Source organism: Hypanus sabinus, chromosome 19 (genome assembly GCF_030144855.1).
Source record: "Hypanus sabinus isolate sHypSab1 chromosome 19, sHypSab1.hap1, whole genome shotgun sequence".
Classification (NCBI taxonomy): Eukaryota; Metazoa; Chordata; class Chondrichthyes; order Myliobatiformes; family Dasyatidae; genus Hypanus; species Hypanus sabinus.
The window spans coordinates 56,910,524-56,934,332 of NC_082724.1; the positions used below are offsets into that span (position 1 = coordinate 56,910,524).

The following is a 23,809-nucleotide window of genomic DNA, read 5'->3' on the forward strand; positions in this document are numbered from 1 at the left end:
AGAAATTGATGTTCATGCAGTCAGGTTGGAGGCTATCCAGACAGAATATAAGGTGTTGCTCCACCAACCTGAGTGTGGCCTCATTGTGCAGTAGAGGAGGCCATGGACTGATGTGTTGGAATGGAAATGGGAAATAGAATTGAAGCAGGTGGCCACCGGAGATCTGTGTCTTTTGGCGCATGGAGTGTGGGTGCTCAGTGATGTGCTCTCCCAATCTATGTTGGGCCTCACCAATATACAGGGGCCACACTGGGAGCACTGGATACAGTAGATGACCTCAGCAAACTCTCAGGTGAAGTGTTGTCTCGTCTGGAAGGACTGTTTGGGGCCCTGAATAGTAGTAAGGGAGGGAGCAGGTGTAGGGGCACATGTAGTGCTTGTTCTGCTTGCAAGGATAAGTGCCTGGAGGGCGATCAGTGGGGAGGGATGAATGGACAAGGGAGTCGCGTAGGGAGTGATCCCTGTGGAAAGTGTGGTTGGGGCGGGGGGAGGAAGATGTGCTTGGAAATAGGATCTTGTTGGAGATGGTGGAAGTTACAGAGAATTGTGCAAGATATTGGACTACTGGGTACTAGGTACAGACAAGAGGAGCCCCATCCCTGATAGGGTGGTGGGAGGAAGGGTGAGGACAGACATGTGAAATGGAGGAGATGCGAGTGAGGACAGCGTTGATGCTGGAGGAAGGAAAACCCTTTCTTTGAAGAAGGAGGACATCTCATTCATTCTGGTATGAAAAGCCTCATCCTGAGAGCAGATGCAGCGAAGATGGAGGAAGTGAGAGAAGGGAATGGCATTTTTACAAGTGACAGTCTGGGAAGTGGAATAGTCCAGGTAACTGTGAGAATGGGTGGGTTTGTAAAAGATAACAGTAGATAAACTGTCTCCTTAGATGGACAGTGAGATTGGGGAGGGGGGTGGTGTCAGAAGTGGACCAGGTAAATCTGAGGGCAGGGTGGAAGTTGGAGGCAAAGTTAATGATATCGATGAGCTCAACATGAGTGCAGGAAGCAGCACCAATAATGCAGTCGTTGATGTAGCGGAGGAAAAGTTGGGAAGTGATACCAATGTAGGATTGGAACATGGACTGTTCCGTGTAGCCAACAAGTAAGCAGGCATAGCTGGGGCCCATTCCTTTTGTTTGGAGGAAGTGGGAGGAGCTGAAGGAGAAATTATTGAAGGAGAGTTCCTCCAGCATTTTGTGTGTTGCTTGGATATCCAGCCTCTGCAGATTTTCTGGCAGAGTATTTGATGTTGATATCTTTGTGACTAGTGGGAAGTCTGAGGAGAGGCATTTCTTGCAGGCATCCCAGCCTCTAACCTTTTTTTTTGTGTCCATCGATGGATCTAGTGAGTTGATGGGACTAGGTAGAATAATAGGTTGGCATGGACTAGATGGGCTGAAGGGCCTGCTTGTATGCTGTAGATATCCCTTCTATGATGTGACATGGCCTGTTCCCATTTCTGATCCCTTGGTGATGGCAATGCCATTGAAGGTCAGGTAGGTGTTTGGACTCTCCTGTTGGAGATGGTCACTGCCAGCCTTGTGCTATGTAAAGCAAGACATCGAACTAAAGTGGAAGCAACCCCTCCCCCCCCATAATACTCACAACTCTGACTCCTCTCCTGTAACTTGTCCATTCCTTTCTACCCTGCAGCCCAGTTGTCTGTTCTCCTGAGTCCCAACAACTTCCACGTGGAGCCCCCTCAGAATCCGTTGGAAAACCGGCTGCACAGTTACTGGACAGCAACAGGTTGGTGACATAAGGGGATACTAAGGACATTGGTCAGGTAAAACTTTCTGACTCTATTCCAGCTGCTGTTAACTGGGTTACTGTACTAATGGTCCGGCAGTTTATTACTGATCAATTCCATTACTTCCCTATTGAATTGAAATAAGGATAATGGATGTGTACGCAGGTAATGTGGAAATCCCATTAGCCTGCTTTGATTCCATTGGGGATACGAGAGTGCAGATTTTGGCTGAAGCCTCCAGCATGCCATTATATTGAGATGAAAACTAATCTCCTTTGCAGCCTTTTAGCTCTGTAGCCGTGTCTGGCGCAGAGCTTAATCCCGGTTCAGCACAACTAGGATTCTGTGTACACAACCCAGGTTTCCACTGAGGTCCTGCCAAGCCAGGAGTACTTGCAGCCCAATGCCATTTTGCACCCCTAGGTGCTGGCTGTGAACTGCTCAGCATGTAGCAAAAGTTGCTTTTTTAAAAAAAATTACCAAAAATTGTGAAAGGTACCAAGATAAGGGAACCTTGGTGGAGAAGTTGATATTGAGGATTTGTTGAACAAAAAGGAACCATGTGGAAGAGCCAGGAGAAGGAGAGAGACCCTTTGTGTACACTGTGGGTAAGATGGCCCTTATGAATTCCCACCGCAGTCTGTAAGGAGTTTGTATGTTCTCCCTGTGACCATGTGTGTTTTTTCCAGTGCTCCGGTTTCCTCCAGCATTCCAAAGGTATATGGGTGAGTAGGTTAATTAGTCACATGCATGAACTTGGGCATATCAGGCCAAAAGGGCCTGTTACTGTGTCGTACCTCTAAATTTTTTTTAATATAAAAAACTTCTGCCTGGAGCTGATTTTGTTTTTAAAAGAAAATAAATCACCTATTTTTATATTTTATGCTTTTCCTGGCTCAAACCACAAGACTGCCATGCTCATTTAAGGATTCCTGTCAATCTCTAAATTAGCAGGAAGGACACAAAGTACAAATCAATGTAGGGATTAGATCAGATCACTCTCCCCAACACCAATCCACATGTCTCAGCTGCGTCATCTGTGCTGGCTCCCTCCAACTCGGCTGTGTAAAAGAAATGTATAATACCAGACGACATGGCTTGAAGATGGAGGTTGGGGGGGCAGGGAGGAGCTTTAAAGGAGATGTGAGGTTTATTTTTAAAGAGTGATAGGCTTCTTGGATTGTGTGTGGGAGGGAGGAAAGGGACTAGCTTTGCTGTTGTAATTTTGTTGCTTGTAGGGTTTATTTAAAGATACAGAACAGGCCTCTCCGACCCAACAAGCCACACCACCCAGCACTGGCCTAATCACAGGGCAATTTATAATGACCAATTAAACTACCAACAGGTACGCCTTTCGACCCTGGGAGGAAACTGGAGCACCCACAGTAAACATGTGGTCACAGAGAGACCATACAAACTCCTTACAGATGCTGCTGCCAATTGAACTCCCGAGGTCTGATTTCCCCCAGGCTGCAATAGCGTTGCAATAACCGCTTTTCTGTGTAGTTCTGCTGGGCGTCGTGAGCCTGTTATGTTGGCATCAGAAAGTGTGGCGACACTTGTGGGCTGCCCCCAGCATGTCGCTATGTTGTGTTGGTTGTTAACACAAATGATGCATCTCACTGTATGTTTCAACGTGTGCATGATCAACTTGAATCAAGCTGTGCTGCCAGGGATGGTGATGGAAGAAGACTTGATAGTGATGTTTCAGAGGCATTTAAACAGGCACATGAACAAAACAGGGAATTCAGAGGTATGAATGATGTGCAGGGAGGTAGGTGTAGTTTAATTTTGCATCCTGGTTAGTACAGACATTGTGGGCCAAAGGGCCTGTTCATGATCTGTTCTACATGATTCATTTTGATTGATTTTTAACTTGAGTTGGCCACTTTTCAATTGCAGTTTATGGCTGATGGTGTCGAGTCTCGAGTCTGACCTTGTCTCTCAGTCAGTCAGGCTGCGCTCGGTATAAGCCCAAGCCTCGGATTTTTCCCTACTCGCGGCCCTGGAAATATCACTATGATATTTCAATGGGGAGTAGAGAAAGGGTCTGCTGCTGGAGAGTCCCTGTGATGTAACCTGCTCAATCCCAGTGTGCTGATAGTGCATTTACTCGAGTCAGGTGTGATGTGAGTGTGCTACCCTTGCTAAAACACTGAATGCTGGCATCTGGAATGTGTCAGCTGCCCAATTCTCACTCACTCCCTCTTTGCAGAGAGAGCTAGCAGCTGCTTCAAAGCTTGTGTGGTCTCCCTATCCTGGACAAAATATCCCTCTTTTTCAAGGAGCTCATAGCATGGCAACAGGTCCTTTGGATAACTTGTCCATGCCTGGCTGTTGTATCCCCCAAACTAGTCACATTTTTCACTGCTTGACCAATTATTCCTCTAAACCCAAATGTGTACTTATCTAAATGTCTTTAAAATGTGTTGTTGTACCTGCCTCAGCCTGTTCCACTGGTACTTCACGCCATCCTCTCCATTAGGTCCCTTTTCAAATTTTCCACCTCCCTCCTTAACCCTATGCCATCCGGTTTTTAATTGACTTTTATACACTTCCAAGGTCACCCCACAATTTCCTACACTCCAAGAAATGGTCCTTCCCGCTGCCCCAATTGCCAAAGCTTCATGGAAATGGTCAAACTGTAGTTTGTCTTTTCTATACTTTAAGTAACAAATTGTTTTAAAAAGAGAACAGAACAAATTAGAACACTATCAATGTTACTACAGTACTATAACACTAAGTTCCTAATAGTTATCAATGGAGGAATTAATCCAGTGTACACTGCCTTGTTCTTTTCATTGAGTGTAAATGAACACAATCAGCGCAGTTACATAGTATAGATAATGGACTGCCTTCAAACAATGCTTCTGACAATTGCATCCTCCAAATCTTTATTTTCATTGTAATATTCAAAATGATTGTCAATACTTTTGAATCTTTTTTGTGGTCCCTAACTTGTTGAAGTAGTGAAATAATTTTGTTTTCACTTCTGGCTGTTTCTGACATTTGTGAGCCTGAATGCTTGAAACCACAACTGTTTGGAATTGTCTTGCTAATTTCTCACTAACTATCAGTGACAAAAATCACTGCTTTTTGAACAGTTACATGCAACTGACACTATTTGAAAACTGTTCATTGGTGCAGTGTCTAACTGCCAGACAAGTACATGTGACTGATGCTAGTTTAGAAACTGCTCAGCAACAGACTTCTGCCCAAATTAACAGACATAAAACCCAAATACATGAAGGCAATCCTGGCAATATTCTTGATTAGCTTTTGGTCTTTAAGAATTGTTCCAGATAAGTGGCTGCTGATTAACTGATGGCCCAATTAATCAGAATCCACTGTGTACATGTACACACATATAGTATGTATGTGTATTGGGTACCTAATAAAGTGGCCACAGAGTATATTTGTGGTCTTCTGCTGTAGCAGTCCATTCACTTCAAGGTTTGACATGCTTTACATTCAAAGGTGCTTTTCTGCACATCACTATTGTAATGCATGATTCTGAGTTATTGTTTCCTTACTGTCAGCTTGAACTAGTTTGGCCATTCTCCTCAGACCACTCTCATTAACAAGGCATTTTCACTCACAACTGCCACTCACTGGGTGTTTCTTTTTGTGTTTCACACCATTCTCTGTAAACTGTAGAGACACTGTGGAAAATCCCAGGAGATCAGCAGTTTCTGAGATACTCAAACCACCCTATCTGGCACCAACAATCATTCCACAGTCAAAGTCACTTGGATCTCATTTCTTCCCCTTTCTGATGTTTGGACTGAATCTCCTGACCATGTCTGCATGTTCTTGTGCATTGAGTTGCTGCCACATGATTGGCTGATTAGATATTTCAATAACAAACAGGTGTACGTGTTTACTTAATAGATGAGTGGCTGGGGAGGAAGGGTCTTTTGGCTACTTTCTCAGGTAGTGAGAACAGTAATGTAAGAGAGGTTGGTTTTCGTGACACTGGTCTGTATCCACAGCTCTTTGTAATATCTTGTAATTTGGGGCAGAGCAGTTGCCATACAAACCTGTGATGCATCCATATAGGATATTTTCTATGGTGCATCTGTTTTTAAAAATAATGTGGGTCAACAGGGATATGTAGAATTCCCTTAACCTTCTGAGGTAGTAAGGTGCTGATGTTTTCTTGGCTGTGGCTTCTATTTCGTTGGACTAGGACAAGCTATTGTTGATACTTGTACCAAGGACCTTGATACTGTCAACTATCTCCACTTCTGCACCATTGGTACATACAAGGACATGTACTCTACCCAGCTTTCTGAAGTCAATGACCAGTTCTTTTGTGCTGCTGACAGAGGGGAATGTCATTGTCTTGCAATTATGCCACTAAGCTTTCTATCCTCGTGGAACTCCCCCTTGAACAGTGCAATAACAGCACTTTCAGAAAGATCACGGTGGTTCAAGTGGGCAGCTCCCCAGTATCCTTCTGAAGCCAATTGGGGATGAGCACTAAATTTTGTCTTTGTTAGGCATTGAACTGCACACTCTTAAAGTTGGAGAGTCAGTTGGAGAGTCAGTTATAGAGCAGGGGGCTCTGATGAAACTTCCAGAACCTTGTCTGCTTGGTCACAATCCAGATCTATATCACAAACTCAGCTCATCTTGCTGGTGGATTTAAACAAATTTTATTGACAATATCCAATATGGCAGTAGTCAGTCAAATGGTCTCCATCTCAAATACTTTCAAAATTCAATTCTCAGTACAGCAATTTGACCACTTTATGCCACAATAGATGCTTCTTAAATAATTGTGTTCCTTCTAGTAGGAATTGTTTTTCTTGTGAAAGCTGTATATTTGATGCTTTATGCCTGTTATGTTTTTCATTGTAACTCTGTGTACTGGTGCACAATAAGACATGGGAGCAGAATTAGGCCATTCAGCCCATCGAGTCTGCTCTGCCATTCCATCATTTCTGATCCTGGAATCCACTCAACCCCATACATCTGCCTTCTCACCATATCCTTTGATGCCCTAACTGATCAGGAAACAATCAACTTCCGCTTTGAGCACACCCACGGAATTGGCCTCCACCACAGTCTGTGGCTGAGTATTCCACAGATTCACTACTTTCTGGCTTTAAAAAAAAAAAGAAGTAATTCTTCCTTGGCTCTGTTCTAAAAGGTTCCCCCTCAATTTTGAAACTGCCCTCTAGTTCTGGATGCCCCCACCGCAGGAAACATCCTCTCCACGTCCACCCTATCTAGTCCTTTCAACATTTAGTAGGTTTCAATGAGATCCCCATGCATTCTTCTAAATTCCGGTGACTATAGGCCTAAAGTTGCCAAATGTTCCTCATATGTTAACCCTTTCATTCCCAGAATCATCCTTGTGAACCTCCTCTGGACTCTCTCCAATGACAATACATTCTTTCTGAGATATGGGGCCCTAAACTGTTGACAATTCTCCAAGTGTGGCCTGACTAGTCTTATAAAGGCTCAGCATCATCTCCTTGCTTTTGTATTCTATGCCCCTTGAAATACATGCCAACATTGCATAGACTCAACCTGTAAATTAACCTTCTGGGAGTCTTGCATGAGGACTCCTCAGTCCCTCTGCACCTCTGACATTTGAACCTTCTCCCCACTTTGATAATAGACCGCACTATTTTCCTTTTACCAAGATGCATTATCATATTTCCCAACACTATATCTGTATAACATTTTTTTGCCCATTGCCAATAAGTCCTGTTGCAATTGCATTGCTTCCTCATCAATGCCTACCCCTCCACCTATCTTCATATCATCTGCAAACTCTGCCACAAAGCCATCAATTCCATTATCCAAATAATTGACAAACAATATGAAAAGTCACAGTCCCAATACTGACTCCTGAGGAACACCATTGGTTACTGGCAGCCAACTAGAAAAGGCCCCTTTTATTCTCCCTCACTGCTTCCTGCCTGACAGCCATTCCTCTATCCATGCCAGTATCTTTCCTGTAAAACCATGGGATTTTATCTTGTTAAACAGCCTCGTGTGTGGCATCTTATCAAATGCCTTCTGAAAATCCAAGTAAGTGACATCCACTGCCTCTCCTTTGTCCACCTGCTTGTTACTTCCTTGAAGGACTCTAACAGATTTGTCAGGCAAGATTTCCCTCTGCCGAAACCATGCTAACTTGACTTATTTTATCATTAGTCTCCAAGGTGAAACCTCATCCTTAATAATAGATTCTAACACTTTCCCAACCACTGAGGTTGGGCTAACTAGCCTATAGTTTCCTTTCTTTTGCCTTCCTCCGTTCTTAGAGGGGAGTGACATTTGCAATCTTCCAGTCCTCTAGAACCATGCCGGAATCAAGTGATTCTTGAAAGATCATGACCAGTGCATGCATTCTCTTCAGCAACCTCTCTTAGGACTCTGAGGATGTAGTCCATCTGGTCCAGCTGACTTGTCCATCTTTGAGTTTTCCCAGCACTTTTCTTTTGAAATAGCAATGGGACTCGCTCTTGAGACTCGTGGACCTCTGACTTATGGCTCGTGTCTTCCAGAGTGAAGACTGATGCAAAGTAGCCATAAGTTCATCTGCCATTTGTTTGTCCCCATTACTACCTCACCAGCATCATTTTCCAACTCTCACCTCCCTTTTATTCTTTATATAACTGAAAAAACTTTTGGTATCCTGCTTTATATTATTGGCTAGTTTGCCCTCGTATTTCATCTTCTCCCTCTTGTAGCATTTTAGTTGCCTTTTATTGCATTTTAAAAGCTTTCCAATCATCCAACTTCCCACTCACTTTTCCTACCTTGTATGCCCTTTCCTTGGCTTTTATGTAGTCCTTAACTTCCCTTATCAGCCATGGTTACCTACTCCTGAGAACTACTACTTATGTGGGACATCTCTATCCTTCACCTTGTGAACTATTTCCAGAAACTTCAGCCACCTTTCTTCTCCCATCATCCCTGCCAGTATCCTCCTCCAATCTACCTGGGCAAGCTCCTCTCTCATGCCTCCGTAATTTCCTTTTATTCCATTGTGATTCTGATACATGTGACTTGTACATCTCCCTCAAATTGCAGGATGAATTGAATCATATAATGATCATGTCTCCTAAGGGTTCTTTTATATTAAGCTCCCTATTACACCATGCCCTATCTAAGATGGCCATTCCCCAAGTGCTTGAGCCTTAGCTGCTCTAAAAAAACCATCTTGTAGACATTCAACAACTTCCCTCTCTTGGGATCTGACATTAACCTGATTTTCCCAATCCCCTTGCATGTTGAAGTCCCCCATTACAATTGTGTTATTACCTTTATTACATGCCTCTTCCAGCTCCATTTGCAATCTCAACCCCACATCTTGGCTACTATTTGGAGGCATATATATGATACCCATAATGGTTCTTTTCACTCTGCAGTTGCTTAACTCCACCCTCAAAGATTCAACATTCTCTGACCCTATATCACCTCTTTCTAAAGATATAATTCCACCTCTTGCCAACAGAGCCACATCACTGCCTATGCCTTCCTGCCTGTCCTTTCGATACAAACTATATCCTTTGATGTTAAGCTCCCAGCTATGGCCTTCTTTTAGCCATGACTAGGTGATGTCCACGATGTCATACTGACCAATCTCTAATTTCACCACGAGTTTATGCACCTTATTCTGAATGTCACACACATTTAAATACTGTATCTTAAATCTTACATTTTTTGCCTTTTTGAATTTTGCCTGTGTGATACAATTGCTCTGTCTGCATTTGTACCCAGTCATTGGCTTGTCCTTCCTTACATGCATGTTACAGCCATTATCTACTTGTAAACCTGCTGGCTCATCCTCACCCTGTTAAACTGGTTCCCATCCCCTTGCCATTTTGGCTTAAGCTACTCCCAACAGCTTTAGTAAACCTGCCTGCACTTGTGCACTTGACAATAAATTCAACTTTAATTCAATAAATTCAACCTCAAAGGAGCACACTTGAGATGGTATTGGAAGTTTGATCAGTGGGGAATTTTAAAGAGTTGCTTGGAGAAGATTGACGAAATCCAAAAGCTTGTGGCCTGAATTGGTGAGCATCAGGGATAGAGACTGGGTGCAGTTGGAGGATTGAGGGACTTGAGGGTTGGAGATGGGAAGAGGCAAAGCCGTGGCGGATTTAAAACTGAGGGATGTTGGGACTGTCTGCCAGTGAGCCTTGGCAAACACAGTGTGAGTTAGACGAGGGCTGAGGAGATGTGGATGATAAGTTCTGTAAGGGTTCTAAAACAGCCCTCTTAACGAATGTCAGAGGTACAGGGAGCTGAGAATCAAAATTAAGGCATTGAAATCTCCACTATGGATCTGATAGATGATCTGCCTCTCCTTCCAGAGATGAATGGGCTGATTGTTATTGACTGTGTGTCTGGAAACGCCTGACTCAAATAACGGCTGGTGCTAAACTAGTATTTGAAGCTAGGGTGATGTTGAATTTGGTTGACACAGCTGCTATTGTGGGGGTCTGAGTTGGTCTCCAGAATGCAAACGTGGCTAAAATTCATTTTTTTTTTGAAGGGAACTGTATTAAAGCCTGCTTGGGATTTGGGTAACAACAACCTTTTACTAATGTACTTCCTTTAATTTAGCTAGAATGTGGGGTTTTGCAGCTGGGTTACCAAACAAAATCCGACTAGGCAGCAAGAGGGTTTTGGGGACGAGGTGTCTGAAAACAAAGCCGACAGGGGCTAGGAATGGAATTCCAGAACTCTGGGTGGTTAGAGTGTGAGGGTTTAGTTGCACCCGGAGGTGATGAAAGTAGTGAGGCAGGCCCAGGACCCACCCTTTGCACTCCATCCTTCATTCTCTGTTGTAGACCGCAAAAAGTAAATCATCAATCCAGTTGTTATCGCATCACAGCCAGGATGATACAGAGTAAGCACGATGGGCCTTGCTTGTTCTTCGTCTAATAATTCCTACATTATTACAGAACCCCGTAGCCCAGCGTGGCAGCAGCTTTGCTCTAGCTGTACCTACTCAGGAAGTGACTGGTGAACAATGCGCCTTCCTCTTTGTTGCTGCTGCCAATTCAATAGCCTATTTGTTTGGAGATGCAGCATAGCATGCCCTACTGGTCGAATGAGCCTTCGATGTCCAATTATACACGTGGTGATTAACCTGCTAACCCATAAATCTTTGGAATGTGGGAGGAAACCGGAGCATCAGGGGAAGCCCACGTGGTCACAGGGAGAAAGTACAAACACTTGCGGGCAGCAGTGGGAATCGAACCTGAATCGCCGGCACTGTTTAATGTTGTGCTCTTGCAGCGCTACAATGCTGCCCACAAACAGGGAAACTAGAGGGGAAGAACACCCAACTGCCAGGGTTTCAAACTCGTGCCTTCAGTAGTGACTGCAACCTAAACATAGCACCTTAGAATGCTGGCCATCCTGACAATTGTTGTCGAATAGTGTTTAGACCACACTGAACTGTTATCAGTTGTCTCCTATTAAGAATAAAATGTAGAGGTACTGAAATGGTTTCTCAACAACAGACATTGTACACCATCCAGAGCACAAGCCTTGGGTCTTTAAGTCGTTGGCTATAATTAAGAATCAGAATATTTTTATTTATCGAGTACTTAAGAGTTCCTGCACAGATGTATGATGGAGTTTGGAGGGGAAGGGTCAACGTGGCGAGAGATTAATTTCCCAAAGTGTTTCATGAGAGGATTGATTGGGAACCTGAAACTGAATATGGGGCAGGAAATGTAATCATCAATTATGCAGGAGACAAGCATGGAGTGGAGATGAGCAGTCTCCTTGCCGATTACCTAATGCACTGCAGTTAGGGGCCTTCTCTTTCTCCTTCTCCCTCTCTCCCGAGGCTCGTCTGAGAATCAGGAGAGGGGGAGGTGATGGAAAGCAACGAGGAAGGCAGTTTCTTGTTTCATTTCCCCTGTTTATTTCCTATAACGGAAGTGACTTTGAAGTTCTGAACAGAAGAATCTTTTTTACTCTTATAACTCCTTCAGAAATACACAAAGTGTTTATGTAGCTTGGAGTTTTACCATCCTGTGCCCCTCTGTCCTTGCCTGTTGCCCTTTCATTCTGGTCCAGCTGCAGCGGAATCATGTGAATACAATGAGTCAGAGGGTCAGTTCCCAGAGCGGATGTTGTTGTGGTAACACATGCGGCCACTCCAGCACAGCAGATCTGTGGGCCACCGCATGCGCCCTGGGAACAAAGCCCCCCAATTGCTCTATCAGGCGGATGCAACTGAATCCAAGGCAGGTATTTAAGAGTAGCCAGGGTATATTTTACCAGTGTTGTAATTGATGTCATTAAAGGAAAACGTAGATTTGTCTGCTTATTGTCGTCTTTTACTCTGTGGCATCTTGCTATGTGCATATGAACTTCCCTGTTTCCAATGTTAGTCATGGAGCACAACAGCACAGAATAGGCCCTTCAGCCGATCTAATCTGTGCCAACCTGTTACTCTACCTAATCCCATCAACCCACATCCAGACCATACCCCTCCCTTTGATATAATTATCCAGGTTTCTCTCCAGTATTGAAATGGAATAAGGGCAGAAGGACCTGTTTCTGTGCTGTACTGTTCCACGTTAAGGCAAAAGTATGCAAGGGTGAAGCATTGATACACTGCCTTGTTTCTATTGTGTGGCTGAGGCAGCATTGATTCTCTTGCCAGCTGGGAGGGGGTGCTGCTTGGCGGTGACCTTTGTGCTTGGGGCCTGTTGACAACCTGGAATGGTTTGTGTAAAGTGCCATAGTTTTTGGCCCTCGCTCGTGTCTGTGTACACAAACTCTCTGCAGCACCTTCCTCCTCTTGCCACACCCTCCCAGCCAGCCAGGTATCTTTGCCAGTTGTCTGGCTTGCCTCAGTTTCTCTGAGCTTTGAGGCCCTGTGGACGGTTGCGGTTTAAAGCTAGATGGGACAAACCGCCTGATGCAGTCCCCAGGAGTGATTGCCTCTGCCCTGCCCATTGGGTAGAGGTTAACAACATGACAGTGTGGCTGAGTAAGACCAGAGAGAACCCCACCCCCCTCCACCCCTCACCCTACAGTTCTCAGTTCTTCCCTACAACTGAGAAGAACCCCTTAGATTCGTTTAACTCGTTGAAAGCCGTGTCACAGCTAGATAAAGGGCTTTAAGCACATTAACCTTCATAAATCAAAGTATTGAGTACAGGAGATGGGACGTTATGTTGAAGTTGTATAAGACCATTTTTTTGTAAAACTTAATTTGACCTATAAATGTGAGGCCTAAATTGGAGTATTGTGTGTGGTTCTGGTCACCTACAGGAAAGATGTCAATAAGATTATTACACGGAAAATTTACAAGGATGCTGCCAGGGACTTGAGGACCTGAGTTGTAGAGAAATGTTGAATAGGTTACGACTCTATACCTTGGACCATAGGAGAATGAAGGGAGATTTCATAAGGGATGCAACAATCATGAGGGGTATAGATAAATTAAATGCAACCAGGCTTTTTCCACTACAACTACAACTAGACATCATGGATAAAGGAGGAAAGGTAAAAATACTTACTTGGAATCCGAAGAGGAAGTTCTCCACTCAGTGATGAGAACTTGCTACCGGTGGGTGTGGGTTTGATTTCAACACTTAAGAGGAGTTTGTATAAGGAGATGGATAAAGGGGGTATGAAGGGCTATGGTCTGGATATAGGTATATGTGATTAGGCAGAATAATAGTTGAACACGGACTAGATGGGCTGAAGGGCCTGTTTCTGTGGTATAGTGGTTTATGACTCTGATTATGGCCAGGTGCCCATTTCCCTTGCTGTTCAGTGTAACCCCCACCTCCACTATCAACATGAAGTTGACCAATGAGGTGTCTATTGTGAAATCAACTCCTGGTAATACTCTGCAGGTTGGGCAGTATCTGTGAAGAGAGAGGTGGTGAACATGTTGGTTTGATCTTTTACCAGAACAGGCACATTATTGGCCTGATTTTAAAAACATGATTGTCTGGCAGTGTCCGTGAAGAGGAGAAGACAGCTAAGTGGTATCTCTGGGTAGGGGTAGAGAGTGGGCAGGTGCTGTTGTACTGATTTACCCCACTGCCTCTGCTTCCAGCTGCTGGAGCCTGAACACTGTCTCCTTCAACCTCCCTGACAAACTGGGGACATCTGAACACACTGACCCCACAGACAGTATCTGTCCTGGCTCACTGGTGAGCACAGCGGTGTGTGCGTGTGCTCTTGCTCTGGACCCTGGGCCAGCTTCAGGATGGGCTGATGCTGCTAATCCTATTCTGCCTGCACGCTCTCAGTGACCTTTTCTCCCCCTGGAGAAGCATGTTCCCGGAGGGGCAGCGGACAGATGTCTCTGCTATTGTTTGGCTCTGGCTGACAGATGGCCTTGCCTGTGGTGTATTGCAGAGCTCTCTGTTGTTCAGTCACAAGGAGGAGTCTGCTGAACCGTGGCCAGCCCAACATATTGCTGAGGACCTGGCCCCACCTGCCCATCCCAGGGCAGCTGGGGCAATAACACCAGGTGACCATGGGACAGGGACTGAGCAGAGAAATAGTATGTACACAGACCCAGGCAATGCAATTTCAAGTCCTGCATTATTCCCGAGGAAGAGCAGGAAACTCTAGCAGTTACCAGGTGACCTGAGGAACATTCTCCAAAATGCAGGCCATTAGCTGCCAAGAGGAGCAGCTTCATTACAAGCTGGGACTGATTCTTACAGGACTGGCAGTGTATTGGAGTTGTAGAACAAGGAGACAGGCCTCTGGCCCAACATTTATGCTAAACTCTTCCATCTGCTTGCATCCGACGTGGATCCCATCCATGTACCTGTCCAAGTACCTTTCGAATGTTATTGTTGTACCTGCCTCGGCTACTTCTGGCATCTTGTTCTATAAGTTTAGTGTACCCTCTGGGTGAAAACAAACTGCCTCTCAGGTGCTTATGAGGTCTTTTCCTCGCACGTTAAATCTATGACCTCTAGCTTTTGATTCCCTGACCTGGGGGGGGGGGGGGGGGAAGGGTTGATTTTTATAGACCTCTAAGATTTTGTCTCATTCCCCTACATTCTAAGCTAAGAAAGTTCTGGCAAAGTTCTTGGAGTATTGATTACCCTGCTACAAGTGTGGTATTACTTAATGTTTTGTCCAACTGCATCATTCTCTCCCATCTCCTATACTCTGTTCCCCTGAGCAATGAAAGCCTGCGTGCCAGAGGCCACCTTCACCACCCCATCTGCATGTGATGGCACTGTGGAAGTTGCAGCAAGGTTAAGATTGTCCTAGTAAGGATAGTTTACAGGTAGTGTGCAGACAATCCAGGCAAATGAGACCTTTGAAAAACCCTTTGTACAGCATGGGGCTAGAGCCGAGGCAAGATGAGGATGCAGATGGAGGATTCTGAGCTATTATTGGCCTTCAATGTGGAGATTCTATTGGCTAATACCCCTATTATTGTAGTGTGATTGGTGATTGATTATACAAATAAGGAGTTTGAACCTGCACAAGGATACCAATTTATCAGTGTCTGTGTCCAATTAGTGTTCAAACCAGAAGAGTTTGGTGACAGGATTGTTCTTTTGTGTAGAAGTAAATAAAGTGTGAATGAGGAACGAGTGTGAGTTTTCAGTCTAGTTTATCGGTGACGAGTGTTTTTAGGAAATTGTTATTGTACTCCACAGCCCTTCTGTTCTACAATATGCCCTAATGCCTGTTCACTGTTTAAATCCTACCCTGGTTTGACTTCTCAAAATGAAGTACCTGTCACTCTACCTTCCTGATCAAGACCTCCTGGAAGTTTACAGTGCCTTCTCTACTGCCTATTTTGGTTTCATCTGCAAGATGTGAATTAAGAGCAACAAATATTAAGAATAAGGGAAGATTTCTCGGTGTGAGGTGACTCCCCTCCAGGAATCGGTGGCAGTGTATGCTGTCACTGTACACTGGGTATTTACAGAATTGCCCTTTGAAGTGGGCACTTGAAAATGTGTTTTGTGTAATGTATGTGGGAATTTCTCAGGACACATTTGATCTGCTTGCACACTTAATGCAGGAGTTGGTTGGCCAAAATGCCCTGTCCCTGTACTGTTAGACTTTGAAAGAATAGGTCATGTGGGCATCAGGAAGTATTTCTTCAGAAAAGCCACTGAGAATCTGGAACTTCCAACAACATACAAGGAAAACAGCTGGGCTCATGTCTCTAAAAGAGCTCCCTGAATTACTGTGTATGAGGCACCTTCACTTAATCAAATCTCAGCCACCCACATCCAAAATACTAGAACAAGGGTTCCCAACCAGAGTCCAGGACCCCCAGTTAATGGTAGCAGTCCATGGCATAAAAAGGGAAGGGCATCACTGTTCTAGAAAGTGGCTCAGGAATGATTTGAGGGCAGACACTTTGACTGAAATATTCAATGCATCAGAAATTAATTTCATTGACCTTTCATGCCTGTGCCTTCAAGAAAAAACCTTTGCCTTCATTGGTCAGAAAATTGAGTACAGGAGTTGGGAATGTCATGTAACAGCAGTACAAAATTCTGATAAGAGTACTACTGACAGCTCTGGTCACAAGGCTATAGGAAGGATGCCATTAAACTGGAGAGGACAAGATCACTACTGGGATTGGAGTTGCTGGATAGACTGGGATACTTCTCTCTAAGGGGCTGAGGTGTTGTAAAACAATTGACAGTAGCCAATTAACCTACCCGGCTACACGACTCGGATGTGGGAGAACATCTGAGCAATCACAAGAACTTGGAAACTCCACGCACCTGACACAGGAGGTCAAGACTGAGCCAGGCACCCAGGACCTGTGAGACGGCAGAGCTAACTGTGGTACCTCTGCTGGAGCTCCCAGCAAAACAAATTTCTTCCCTTCCCCTCCCCCCCCCCCCCCCCCACCTTATCAACTCCCTTCTCCTTATTCCTACCTAATTGAACCCAGACTTTGTCCATGAAACATCCTCTTAATATGGCTGTTCTTCCACCTCCACCCCAGGGAATCTCTCATCTGGATGGCTACACTTTGGAGTGATGCTCCAGATTGGTTCTGGTTGCCTAAATCTAGGAAGGATGTGGAAGTTTTATATTCTGTGGCTGGTCCGGGCCTGATCTCCTTCCCTGAGTGTGGTCAGCTTGAATGTGATGTCCTACAACAGGTGTTGTATCAGGGCTCTGTATGGGGCTTGACAGGGGTTGAAGTAGATTCTAGGCATCTGTGGTGCCTAGAAGCTAGGGTTGTAGTCTCAGAATAGAGGGTTGGCTGTTCAGGACAGAAATGAGGAGAAATGTCAGCACCACAGGTCCAGATTTGTATCTCTAACCTACAGGGCAGCTAGTAAAGCCATTGACTAGGGCTCAGTTCACACCTTGGGTATGAAGTTTGCCCAGTCTCACTGTAACCTCTTGAGTCTCCGGTGTCACTGTTTCCTCCCTCATCCCAGATTAGTGTAGGTTATCAAGCCAATTGGCTATCAAATTGCTTCTGGTGTGTATTGGAGTGGTAAAGTCAGGAGGAGCTGGGATCAGTGTATGATTAGTGTAAATGGAATAATACAGCATGCGTCATTTGGGACCCCCACCACGCAGGGCTTACCCTCTTCTCATTACTACCATCAGGGAGGAGGTATAGGAGCCTGAAGGCACACTCAATGACTTAGGAACAGCTTCTCCCTCAACAACATCAGATTTCTGAATGGTCTATGAACATTCATTAATGTAAATATCAAATCAAACGACCCTCAAAATCGACGGACCCCAACCGCAGACTCTGGTTCATGAATGCAGTCCCCTTTAAGAAAACAGAAGTGAAGAAGGCGTGCTGAGCTACACGGAAACCTTAGACCCCCCCCCCAACACCCAACTATCCTGCTGGCAAACGTACACTCTCTAGAAAATAAAATTGACGACCTCAGAGCAAGATTTCAGTGCCAGAGAGACAGCAAGGATTGCTGTGCACTTTGCTGCATGAAAACATGGCTCTCCTCTGCCATCTTGGACACAGTGCTGCTTCACCATAAACACAGGTCAGCTGAGTCTTTTAAAGGTAAAGGAATGGAGAGTATGCTTTGTGATTAAATCATCATGGTGCACAGATGTAACAGTGCTGTCTCCAGTCCTGCTCACCTGACCTGGAACAGCTAGTGGTCAAGTGTTGAGGGAGCTTTCTGCTATCATCCTGGTAGTAGTGTACCTCCGGCCAATGTCAGGCAGGGACAGAAGGAGCTAAGCACTGTGATCAACAGCCATGAAACAATGCACCCTGATGCCCTCCCTATCATTGTGGGGGGATTTCACCCAGGCCAGCTTAAAGAAATCTCTGAACTACCACCAACATGTCACCTGTGGAATCGAGGGAGCCAACACATTTGACCATAATCAACATGCAGCCCCAATTTGTTTACCCACATTTGCTCCATCTCCCCAATCTAATACAAACTTTAGGGCTAACAACATTTTTAACCTGACACCCCCAATGTCCATGTGTGGCTAGGGGAGAGAATGCCACAACTCACATTGAATAATTCCATTTCTCATTGCAAATCCTTCCTTCTGATTGCAAATCATTATTTTGGGGACAAGGCCTTGGCATCAATACTGATCCAACCATGGAGTCCTGTGCAGTAGCCACAGTTGTTAACCTGGAACTCTTGACCCTCCAGATCAGTGCAGTTTCCTGTTACTACCAAAACGCAATTCTATCTTGAGACAAATGCTCCTAGGGAAGGAGGAATCATAGGTGGGGCAGAAGGGAAATGAGATTGGAAAGCACTCTGATGGCAGAGAAGCAGTTGCAAATATTGAGTGAGGTAAATAGATCAGTTCTGTGCTTGTGAATTGTGTGTAACCCAATCTTCCAGTCAGTAAAGGGCTGGCACTGCTCCAGGAGCACTCAGGATTCTCTACCAGTTAAAGATTAATGCTCTCGACACTGGTGTAACAGCCCAGTAGAAAAATAATTGGTGCATTAAAAAGATTGCCTGCAGTTTCTTTACCTGCTTTTTTTTTAAAAAGGCATTTAATTTAGTAGTTATAAAAACTGATGAAGATGGCGAGGGGTGGGGGGAGAGCGTATTTATCAGACTGGGTATGAACACTGAAGGTCATTCAAAGGAACCACTAGGAAAATCCTTAATTGTAGTAACAGTGTACAGAAACCCTTCTCCACCCCTAACCAGCTCTTTATGCACTTTTCCATTAATTTGCCCTTCTGTTGGGCATTAGGCAGCTTGCTGCAAACAAGAGCAAGGCCTGTTCGTGGAGGTGGAGATCACCCTCCTGCAGGAAGCAGCGGCACACACAGGAACCACAGAAGCAGCAAGATTTACACAAAGGAGGTTTTACAAAGTGTTTTAAAATATCAGGAGAATGTGGAGGGAAAAAGTGGAATTGAGAGAGTGAATGGGAGGCGTTGAGACCTTGGTAGATGAAGGCACAAATCAGTAACAGCGGAGCAGTTCACTCGGGGATGAGCAAGAGAGCAGAACTGGAAGGGCAGACTCCAGAAGACTGAGGCATCGCTAGTGTGTTGGAATAGTTACCGGTAGGAAGTAACAAAGGCATCACGATGATTTCAATAGCAGATGAACAGACAAATTTCAAATGGACATTCTTAGTGATGGTATTATGTCATCCAGAACTCAGTTTATACCTCAATGGGTAAATTGGTTTGTAATGAGTTGTAATGATATACAGTGGAAAAACTGAAATGCTGATCCATAGGTAATATGGATCATCCCATCAATCAGTCCAGTGAGGTGATGCAAAGAAAAACTATTCACAGAATAAAATGATACAGTTACAGAAGTGCAGTGCAGACAGAGTAAGGTGCAAGGCTATGACGAGGTCAAGAATCCACCTTATTGTATAAAGGGGCCATTCAATAGTCATTAAGTCAGGATAGAAGCTGGCCTGAGTCAATGGATATGGGCTGTCAGTCTTTTGTATTCCCTACCCAATGGGAAAGGGGAAGAGAGAGAGAGTGATTTGGGTCAGTAGGCAGCAGGGACACCCCGATTGTAAATGTGCTCCTTCGACCTCCGAGGGATGGAGTTGATGCCAGGGAATGGCATTTGTGGCAGGAACCCAAGACTATTACTCCAACTTTCCCAAAGTTCTTCTCATTAGCAGTGTTTGTCAGACATCAGGCATGGGAATTGTGAAAGATTGGATAGTGGTCTGGTGAAACTGGATGCCAGGGTACATTGGGAAAATTGTTGCTGAATAATATTTGCGGAGGGCCAAGTGTGTTAATGGAATGATCCAAAGATTTGTTCTTGGAAGAATCTAGGTGGAAAGTGTTATGGATGACATCGCAGCAACCAGTCGATGGACAGGAAAGGAGGCAAATGTGCTTGCTCCAAAGTGGGTGTGGGGAAACGATGGAGAACAAAGTGGTGGACAATGCCAAGAGCAATAGATTGAGAAGGACAGATGCTATTTGACAATGCAGCTTTAATGGGAGCTATTTCAGTTGTGTGAGGGCATGCAACTTTTCAACAAAGTTCTGAAAAATGGTTAAGTTCTGGGCACAAACTTTGGAGGCTGGAACCATTCAAGAATTGGAGGAAGTTGTGGAAGGGATAGCATCAGATGACCCAGTCTAAGAGGGAAGATCAAAGTTCAAAATAAAACTTAACAGAGTACATGCATGTCACCATACGACCCTGAGATTCTTTTTCTGAAGGCACTAGCAAATCTATGTAACAGGAACTATAAGCTGTAAACAAACTGCAAATGCAAATAACAAATAAATAGCATGAAATAACAATATAACAGTCCTTAAATGAATCGAGGGACTGATGGTTGAGGGGTAGTAACCGTTCTTGAACCTGGTGGTGCGAGTCCTGAGGCACCTGTATCTTTTACCTGATGGCAGCAGTGAGAAAAGAGCAAGGCCAGGGTGATGAGGATTTTTGATGATGGGTGCTGCTTTTCCACAGCAATGTTTCATGTGGATGTGTTCAATGGTCGGGAGGGTTTTACCTGTGATGTCCTGGGCTGACCCCTCTACCTTTTGTAGAAGTTTTCTGCTCAAAGACATTGGTGTTCTCATACCAGGCCGTAATGCAGCCAGTCAGCACATTTTCCATCACACATCTATAGAGGTTTGCCAAGGTTTTTGATGACATGCTGAACCTCCACAGACTCCTGAGGAAGTAGAGGCACTGTTGTGATTTCTTTGCAATAATATTTGTATGATGGGTCCAGGACAGGACCTGTGAGATGGTGACACACAGAAATTTAAAGTACTGACCCTCTCCACCTCTGATCCTCTGATTAGTGTTAAAATCTGTTAACTCACCCAGAAAAAGGAGCTGGGAAGCAAGAAATGTTCTTTTGGCTTGGGGTAGAGAGAAGGCTGAGGGAGCTGCTCAAGCACAGGGTATGTCATAGGCAATGGATGAAGGAATTGCAGAAATAAGGCTTTAAAACTGGGCCAGTGAATTAACTAACTCGCCTGTTGAAATGGGAAGAGACTGGGTACTAGGAGACCAAGGTCCCAAGTTCAGCACTGGGTGGTTGTTTATAGTGGAGGAGTTTAAGATGTAAGAAGGAATTATTAGCTTAGATTGACCAAAAAGTTTGGAACAGTTGAAGTTTATTGAAGAATTATTGACAAAATTTGTTTCTCCCCAGATTTTTTTTAAAAAAAATCAGTTTCCTGAAGATTGCAGTGTATCAAGTACAGCCTATAGCTTGTAGCTATCCACCAAGTAGCCATATTATGTGTGGGTCTTGGACCTGAAATGCTAACTCTTGACTGGCTTTTTTTTTGCTGTTTTTACTTCAGATTTCCAGCATCTGCAGTTCATCTGGTTTTCATTAGGTGCGGGTCTGTGTCACTGCTCACATGAACACAGGCCAGGCAAATCTCAGCTGGAGTTTGGTTTCACACTAACTGGACCCACTGAGCTCAAAGTGCAATTCTGTACAAGGTTTCCCCCCCAAAGTAAGAACCAGAAGTAGTAGGCCATTGGCTCTTCATATCTACTTCACTATCCTATCCAATCAAATCACAAAGGATCTTTTACCTCGCCCTTTTCCTACAATATATTCACATCCCATGCTTCAATTGATCAATCTTGAGTTTAAATCCAATGAATCCCCACAGTCTTTTCAGCGGGATAAATCTAAATATTCAAACCCTTTAGGTGAAGAAATTCCCTTGGTCCACCCTGCCAGCTTATTTTAAAAACTATGATCTCTGATTCCAGGCACCCCCTCAGGGGAATCCTGTCCTCAACATCTACTTTTCTCTCCTAGGAGAAGATATAGGAGCTTGATGGCCCAGAGGACAAGGCTCTTTGCTACTGCTTTTAGACTTCTGAACCAGTCACCTCTTTCACATCCCCTTCCCAGTGCAACTGCTCATCTGTTATTGGGACTTTAACATTTCTGTTCACACAATGGTCTTTGCACCATTGTTGTTTTGCATTAGTTGTTGTATTTATTATTACTGTGTATACTGTTTACTCTGTGAGCATGGAATTTCATTGCACCCTGGTGTACACAACAATCAAAGAAGTTAAGTAGCTACTTTGTCAAGCCTTGTGAGAATTTTGTGGAGGTTGACCAGTAACTTTTCAGTCTTTACCAAGCTTGGTGAAACCCACCTGGGTGACAGATAGTCCTATGATATAGAATGTTACAGCACAGTACAGGCCCTTCAGCCCACAATGTTGAGCCAACCTTTAATCCACTAAGATCAATCTGCCCTTCCCTCCTACATAGCCCTCTACTTTCCTATCATCCATGTACCTATTTAAGAGTTTTTAAAAATGCCCCAAATGTATCTGCCTCTGACACCATCCACTCCCACATATTTAAAATTATGCTCCCTTGTCTTAGTCCATTTCTGCCCTGGGAAAAAGTCTTTGGATATCCAATGGATCTATGCTTCTTATCCTCTTTTACATCTCTATCAAGTCACCTCTTATCCTTGGCTCCAGAGAGAGAAGCCCAAGCTCACTCAACCTGTCCTCGTATGATGCTCATACGAAGGAGGCATCCTGGTAAATCTGGTCTAAAACTTCCACATCCTTCCAATAATGAGGTGATCAGAACTGAACCCAATATTCCAAGTGTGGTCTAACCATGGTTTTATAGAATTGAAACATTACCACACAGCTTTCCCCCAACTAATGGAGGCCACCACACCTTTTGTCTTACTATCAACTTCCACCTTACCTGTGAGGGATCTATGGACGTAGGCACCAAAATCCTGCTGTTCCTCTGCACCGAGGATCCTGCCACTAACCTGGAACTCTTGCCTTCAAAGTTGACCAGATACATCTGTTTCATACTGTGAGCCTGCCTAGTGATGGGACTGATAATGCAAGACTCAATCGAGACCTGAAGGAAGTTTGTTCACTTTTCAGGGCATCCTGCAAAGTAGACGAGGCCAAGGGGCCCACTCAGAGCAGGATAGACAGCAGAGGAATGGAATTTCTAGTGGATGAAGAGCAGAGAAGTTGTGAATGAGGAATAGGAAAGGGTGATCTAAACAAAAGGCTGTAGAGGCATAAGATTGAAAGTGCTGGAATCTGGAGCAAAACTGAAGTGATGGAGGTATTATGACAATCAGACATCATTTTGTGGAAGGAAATGGACAAATCCAGATGAAGGATCTTGACCCAAAATGTCAACTGTCCATTTCCCTCCATGGATGCTACCTGACTTGAGTTCCACCATCAGTTTGCTTTGCAAAAGACTGCAGATGCTGGAGATCTGAAACAAAACTAGAAAGTGCCAGAGTTCTCAGGGGTCCTCAACCTGAAATCACAACTCCATTCCTCTCTCCACAGATGCTACCTGACCTGCGGGATAAATACTGGTGTTGTTTGAGGGTTGGGGAATTTAAATAGAGTGGAAAGGACCTTGGTAACAATCTCACAAATGCCTTTAATTGTTAACTTATCGGCAGTTATTTTTAATGCGGAAATTATTTTTGTTCATTTGTGAAACTAGTTGTCATCGCCATCTCCGCACTTGATCTCATGTGTAATTGCCGTGTGGGTGGATGTTAGTAAGACTTGTGCACTAATCCATTGATCTATGGGTGATCTTTGAACAGCCTTTGTTCTGACTACTGAAG

The 23,809-nt window shown here is 44.4% G+C and overlaps 1 protein-coding gene across 6 annotated transcripts in view; it reads left to right on the plus strand.

Annotated features, from left to right (window-relative positions):
• Nucleotides 1–23,809, plus strand: part of pcbp4 (poly(rC) binding protein 4) — an 86,653-nt gene that overhangs the window by 20,201 nt on the left and 42,643 nt on the right. For 5 of the 6 annotated variants that reach the window (XM_059944461.1, XM_059944460.1, XM_059944459.1 and 2 more), the window contains exon 2: nt 1,656–1,751. The exons of the other annotated variant lie outside the window; for it this stretch is intronic. The gene's annotated coding sequence lies outside the window, so the exon portion shown is untranslated. The remainder of the gene's footprint in view (nt 1–1,655; nt 1,752–23,809) is intronic. 6 annotated transcript variants of the gene reach the window in all.